The sequence below is a fragment of the Pectinophora gossypiella genome, chromosome 10 (genome assembly GCF_024362695.1).
Source record: "Pectinophora gossypiella chromosome 10, ilPecGoss1.1, whole genome shotgun sequence".
NCBI lineage: Eukaryota > Metazoa > Arthropoda > Insecta > Lepidoptera > Gelechiidae > Pectinophora > Pectinophora gossypiella.
In genome coordinates, this window is record NC_065413.1 from 6,317,222 (window position 1) to 6,324,991 (window position 7,770).

General features: G+C 36.0%; 1 protein-coding gene across 1 annotated transcript in view; it reads right to left on the reverse strand.

Annotated features, from left to right (window-relative positions):
* Nucleotides 1-7,770, reverse strand: part of LOC126370379 (uncharacterized) — a 380,386-nt gene that overhangs the window by 175,539 nt on the left and 197,077 nt on the right. The gene's annotated exons all lie outside the window — the stretch shown is intronic.

Sequence of the window (7,770 nt, forward strand, 5' to 3'; positions counted from 1 at the left end):
TAGTCCCATTTTCTTTTTAAAATTGTATCAAAAAAGAATTCCCTTCGTTGAACCTATTGAAAAATTCAATAATCATTTGCTCAGTGGTTTAAAAAACGAGGCGTGTTTATAAAAACCTCATAAATTTCTCCTCTCTTGAAGTGTTTCCGCAAAGGTGTATTTATGAGTGTATATTGTGTGTGTATGTGCTAAAATGAGTAACGTTTCACGACACCCCACCCCCAGGGGTGCCGTGAATACTACGGGTAAAAATGAAACCAGTTTTCACTTGACGGTTTTTCATCATATCTGACCTAAAAGACAAGATAGAGCGTTAAAGAAGTGGAGCTCATGATATATTCGTACAAAACTGTTAGTTCAACGTTTCCTTATCAGTATGTTTAGAAGTGTAGTAGGAAGCTAGCTCTCTAACGTACACGCTTCTCGCCATGGGAAGGAAAGTAAGTATTTCGAATCTAAAACTGCATAGGCATCATCTTTAGATTGTTTTTCTTATAACTCTTTCTTTTGAGTAATTTCTTTGGTCTTTTTCACCTCCACCAATCTGGGACTCCTCTATTAACGAGCATTTCAAATGTGTTTGTTTTAAAAAAACATAATCCACAAGCCACTCGTCAAACATAATCAGCCATCTCGGTAAGGTCTGTGATTGCGTAGTCAAAGTCGATATTTAATGGAACCTTTAAGCATATTATAATTATGCTCGATACTATATTATTATTTTAAATAACAATTTTCCGCTGATCTCTTTCTTCTTTGACTAGTAAAGTAACGGATATTCCACCTGCGGTGACTTTTAGTACCTCCGTCCCTCATACTCGCATTTCGTCAGAGTTTGGCTTGGAAAAATTGCTAGCTAAAAAGGGTTTTCCGGTTCAACGTTCATTTATTTATAAAATGAGGGTAGATTCGCAAATGATCTTGTTACATAGAGTTTTTTTATGGGTGCTCTATAATTTCCAACAGAACGTTTAAACAATGATGTCGGTTCAACCCGACCGGAAACCTGAGTGTATAAAATTCACAAATTACTGCAATAGCTTTTGTCACCTATTTTAAACTAATAATATTAATATTGTACAGTCATGAGCAATATGATGTAGGACTCTGTCGCACAAACATATTTGACATTTAATGAGACTTACAGTTCAATGTATCAAAAAAGTTAATGTGACATGGTACCAAAGTGTATACATATTAATGCTCGTGACCGTACACAAATGTAAATTAGTGGGTATAATGTTTTTGTCATCACAAACATCATACAGGCAAAAATCTTATTTGTGTACCTTTAATGTACAAAGTTTTTGGGCAAAAGAAAATACAGTTTCTGAACTATAAGTCAAACCAAAACACATAAAATCTAACATTGGTTGAATGTTTTCAATCTCGCATGGATTCCAACGGCCTCATATCTAGGTAACACATGTTAACGTAAGTTAGTAAACGTTTCATTCCGTTGTATCCTAGCCGTGGAAGTTAAGTAAAACTCACCCAGACTCCCGAGACCCTAATCGACTTTAATCTTAGTCCCATTTTTTGCGAAGCCAGAAACTCCTCTTACGGATTGGAAGTTCTTGCGTCGGTGGCTGGGACAAATCGTCCTACAAAATGAGTTCTCTCATCACTACAACTTCTCACGTTACCAACAATTTATTGCTGTTGACATCCCGACCAAAACTAAAAGCCTTATTGTGGATCGACTGGAAATATAATGGCTTTTACTTCCCCTCATCCCTTATGTTTGCCATTAGTAATTGTCTTCCATTATTGTTCTAGTTTTATTACTCCTCTGACATATTTTTATCTGACTTTGTCAGGTATCTTTTACAACTTCATTTGATTTGTCAAAATGATATTTGGTATCCAACAAACTTTGGCGTTGTTCAATTATTATACACGTGCGAATCAAGGAAATTTTCACTTTAAAAAACAACTTTATTTTTTTAACGATTGCTTAACAACAATCTAATAGCGAACGTTGCAGCCTAAGGTGCTAGCTGGAACCTACTCACCTAACAAAATGATTACTGAATATAAGTAGTATTTACGATTATATTTTTTGGAAAACAAACTGTAGAAAGATGACACGGCAGAATAAGAATGTTTAGGGAAAATGATTGTGAGAATTGTTCTAATAATATATATTGTATAAAAACGCCTTCTATCAAGAAAAGTAAAAAGCAATTTTGTGTAACTTCCGTTAAGCAATACGGCAGGACTTATATTATAGGGGAAGACTGTGTTATTGTTACAGAAGTGCGGTGTGGAAACATTTTATCTGTCATTACTTTGATTAACGATCGCGAACAAGATCGTAGCGTCACGGTATCTATTAATCGTCTGCTTTTGTTGTCATTTCCACAGATTGCAATACATCATCCATATTGGTTCTGTGCATGATGTTGAAACAGCTTTGTACTGTATATTCCACTGTCTTATCAACTTTATACTGGGCTTTTATGCTAAGCGACATATCCTCTTTTTGTTGTGGCTTGTGTATGACAGCGGAGGGCAGCGTATAATTTTTGACCTGAATAATATTAGCCACAGCCTGGCCACACAAAGACTGGAAGTCATGCGAAACTACTTACAAAATCTTTTGTTTTACTCGGAAACTATTTGAATACAACTTTATACTTTCGCAAACTTGCTTCGTTATATTTTTGCCGGGAGAAAAACAATTTGCTGCCGCCGTAACTCGATGAAAAGTCTATGAAGGTAAAACAAGAATGCTTTATTGTCGTACCGTTCCTCGCACCTGTTAGTACTTATAACATTCTTTACACGCTGCTGTAAAAACAAAAATAAGCGTAAATAGGTATCTTCAAAGCGCACCTAATAAAGTGCAGGAATTTCCAACAAAATTCACGTAGCTAAGCGAGCTATCTCAAAAGCTCCCATCAGGAGCTAGGATAAGAATCAAACGCGACGGCTCATAAAGTTTGTACTCCAGCAAGGAAAGAACATATTAAAGCTAAATAAGCGTCAGGAACCAGAGAAAAATAGTACTGCAAGGCTTAGCCGGCATTTCGAACCTAGATTTTTTATTATTTCTGCTAGCTCAGCCGCGATAGACCACTGGGAATGGTGAATTTATATTTCACCACGGAGAATTTCTTACAAAAGTGGACAAAAGAATTGCGGTGTTTGCACAACGATAGTTAAGGAGAACTTTGAGTTATAAGGAGGAGCGAATTATAGCAGACAATTAAGTTAATGAGCAGTGGATAGTGGAGAAGTAAAACAAAGATTAAATTTGTGCAGAGGGAATACTGGAAGCAAAGTAATTGCAGTCTCTTGTTGGCGGGTCAGGAAAAATTGCGCCCTCGAGGCCGGTTGCTCGCTACGTTTCCACATTAAAACCTTTGTTTTGTCGCTATAAAATGCATACCTACTGTGTTATAAAGAATTATTATTATTTTATGTGTATGGTCATTTTATGTGATTTTTTTTCTAAAATCTTCCGGCGCCTGTGTATTTTTAAATTTATTATTTTTTATAATTTATGAAATAAAAATGTGATTACGGTCCCAAAAAATTCTCGTTTATAAAATTGTAAAAAGAGTTAGTAAATATATTTTAGGCCGTCAATCAGATTTTTAAATAAAGACAAGTCATCAAAAGAACCACTCAATTAAAAGGGGAAAATGCTTACACCGTCTTGCTCAACATAAATTCTTCTCTCACCGCTCACCGACATCTTTTGTTCCGTAATCGTTTCGCATTTTAGTGCACGGAGCGTCAAATATTTTTCACTAGTTTAGAGCCAGGTAAGGTTCATGCAGCCTTGTTGGCTATATTTATCGAGGCACGAGGGGACGCTGGCTAAATGCCGTGATATATCTCTGGAAACTGCACTCGATGGGACCAAACGATTTTCAAAGGGGAGAGCATCGTTAGTGTGAAAAAGCGACGAAGTGTGAAGTGCCGTGGGTGAGCTGAGGTCAGGTGACGGAAAATATGAAACGAATTGACATCATCTGCAGTAGGTACCTACGTAATTTTATTGGTCCTTCGCCTTTTTGTGTAAGTTGAAATAAAATGCCTTCTTCTTTTTTAGACAAAGAAATGTCTTTCATCTCTTAAAAACGACAAGGCCGTTATAGATAGAAAGATTTTTACGTTAACAAAAAAGCTTTTCAATCAAAAGCAAAAAGGATAAACTTATTCAAGATCACGGATGTGCGAGATAATATCAGCTCATTTCCCCCTATGCCTTTCATTTACTCACCGATGCTTTACATAATTGGAAATATGTAATTCATCTCTTCTGTCAATACATATAAGCCTGATATTACACGAGGCGGAATAAAACGTTGATTTTCATAAAGATGAATGTTTGTCTTAGCTACCGATTCCTAATATCCGAGCCATATGCGTCGGCACGATCCAACGTTTATTCGAAACGTTTTAGTCTGTAACCCTCATTTCGCTTCGAAAGCTATTAAAAGGCAATGTATATTTGATTAATTAATGTATAGAAACGTCGATACAATGAAACAGAATGCTAGACAGTAAACGAGGACACGATAGTCGGGGGAACACAGCAATGAAATGTAAATCGGGTCCAACCCTTTTGTTAACGATAATGAGTAGGGAAACGGCTTCGTCCCGAAACGGAATGTCATTGGGCCAGCATTGGAAGACCTTCCTACCCTCGATGGGTGAACGGCCGAAAAGGTTTCAGAGGAGGTGATTCCAGTGGTGATATGTCTCTCGTTATAGTGGACAATTGGAACGGTAGGAGTAGACGAAACGGTCTGCCTCCAAGCGATTGTTACTTGTACAATTACGCCGAATGACACGGCAGTGACTCCTCAAATATCACAATATAGTATGTACCGTTACAATTGGGATTAAATGAAAGCTGTAACAAAACGGTTTAGTGCTCGGCGTCGCCCAAATTGGGCTCTTTCGTGTCACGTGTCAAAGTTGTTATCGTTAATAGTTACAACCTTATTCTATTATAGGTATTGAATACGAGCGTGTTTCAGCCGAAAGTAAAAATAATGAATTTGGTATAACATTATATAGGTACCGAAGTTATAATGTATTCTAATCATTTAACATTATCATAGGATTAGCAAGCAACGGGTTGGCTACATTAACCGACAACCGTAGGGGAAGACGGATGCTCAAGTGGAAACCGTGTCTTTCAAATCGTAGTATAGGGTGGCCATGGACTAGATGAAGTGACGACATCCTTAAGGTGGCGTACCGTATCAGATAAGAGACCTATGTCCAGCGGTAGACGAGGGTAGGCTGTGGATGAAGTTGATGATTTAACACACCATAACATATTTTATACTACGACTGTATACCCAATTGGGCTAATTAGAGATACATCCATTGCAAGATGAACTAAGCACGTGAGTGCTTAGTTTCACCTGATCATTTAATTATATTTATTAACAGGAAGAAATTTTCTATACTCCCATTGGAAAGCCTGTCGGTCTTCTCAGCACATTACCTATAGACTCGATGACGTGAGGCGCTGGAGGATATTTTTTTCTACTTCTGCAGGTATAAGTAAATATATAGACATCAGTTATTAAATAATAAAATACCTTTTACACTTTTTTTGTTTTGTTATATTTTGTTTGACTCAAACACTTTCTTCTTTTATCATTAATGTTGGATGATGCCGTGATTCTGAGGGCAGGTTAAGCCGTTGGCCCCTGCTATTAGCCGTAAAAAACATCTCCACCAACCCGCAGTGGAGGAGCGTGTTGGAGTATGCTCCAAATCCCCTCCGGTTGACTGAGGGGAGGCCTGTGCCCAGCAGTGGGACGTATATAACTGTTTATATTATGGTATTGGATGTAACAAAGTTAAACACCCAAAAAAATATATAAGGTCGAACTGGATCCTCCTCCTTTTTTGAAGTCGGTAAAAATAACGACTTCCCCACCTAATACGATACCTACTACAAATGTTAAACGATAATCGAAGGAAGGCAAGAACTCAAAGCCAACTCCCAGTGGTATTTGTTTAAGATAACTATAATAACCTTTACTTTGTCAGTTAAACACGGAAGCTTTGAACGTTTGAGTCATTTATAGTTCTATAAACTGTAAAGGTATTAAGGTAGTTAAGAAATAAATATATCTTGGATAATGCTTATCTATTGGCAAAGAACATCAAACGAAGTAATCGCCAGGTGAATAGAGCTGGAATAGCTTTGTATGATCGCATTCAGTATACTTGCCTATAAGGAATATAAATTAAACAAAAGTTACCATTACAGACGGCGATACGGCTCACCTATCACGTTAGTCTATCAGAAAGCTCGGTGAGACGTGGGTAATTAGTCCATCTTGCGATGGATAATAATAATAAAGTTGTCTCTGTAATAATAAAAGCATATATTATTATGTTGTTATATTGTATTTACGTATATATAAATATGACTCAGCTTCGTAAAATAATCTGTATATTATTGATAATAGAAAAAGGTGCATTCAGATTTGCTAAAAATTTCAGATACGTCAGTTAGCGACATCAGCAAAGTTTTAGATGATGATGCTAAACATGACCTACAATAACATTTCTAAAATCTATTCATAAAAAAATGTGGATATTGATAAATAATTCCACTGGTGGAGGTATAAAATGTACCTCAATACGCTACTTATTTGACAAATATTATAGATAGGTACCTATATGTATACAGACTTTTACTGATACCGTATTGAATACTGAGGAGGATGATTCAGCTCATGATTGTGATTTAATATCAAATGGAATTTTCCATTAGAAATCTTATGAAAATTTTAGTTTTTTAAATTATTTTCAGTGTAATACTTTTGCGATAGAGAATTCAACTTAGAATCATGGTCTGAAGCATCCCTTATTTTTTTTGTTACGGTGTCATTAATACCACCGGTGTTATATATATATACATATCAATGTACAATGTCAATATATCATTTAAATTGTGAATTAAAATCGTGACCGATAACTGAGTGTAAATTATCGTTTCCGCATCTTCGCATCACTCGAACTACTGACATAAATTACCTACCTCAGTCTCCATGTTTTACAATTACGGTTCCCACGCGTGTCAATATTTCATCTTAATTCGACACGGAGTCCGTTCACCACTAAAACAAACTAGACACTCGTTTCCTAGTAGGAAATAAATTTTATCTCTCAATCGTATCTCGCATCAGCTAAAAACACCAGTGTCGATAGAAGTACATAAATTGTGGGATATAGATACCAGTTAGACGTTTAACTCCCACTCCTGAGCAATTTCTTAACTCCTAGACTACATTTAGATTTATCTAAACCGTTACATTTGTAGTTGATTAAAATTCTATTTACTTAAGTCTCTCCTAGGGATTATCTGATGGTATCTTAACCATTTACTTTATAATCCGAGGTAATTCGGTCCGTGTCAGACGTAAATCTGGTGAATTTTACTTTCGAGAATAAGTTTATTTTGTTCTCTCTAAATTGTTTTCAGATAAGAGCCCAATCCTAAACTAATTAAGACAAAATAAAACAAGTCGACTGTAAATAAAACGTCACCTAAAATAATAGAACATTAAGAAAATGTCTTGTACCTACTGTGAATTATTAACTACTTCAAATAGTATTTCATGATAAAACACCAAAATAAAGGAACAGTAAAGACTTAAGTAATTTCCCTAACTTTTAGTGATAAGGACTGAATGGTGTTATTGTTCAAAGCTCGTTAAGAACAAACATTATTAACATCAACCATAATTATCGCCCGAAGTTCTTTCTATTGCATACGTTTTA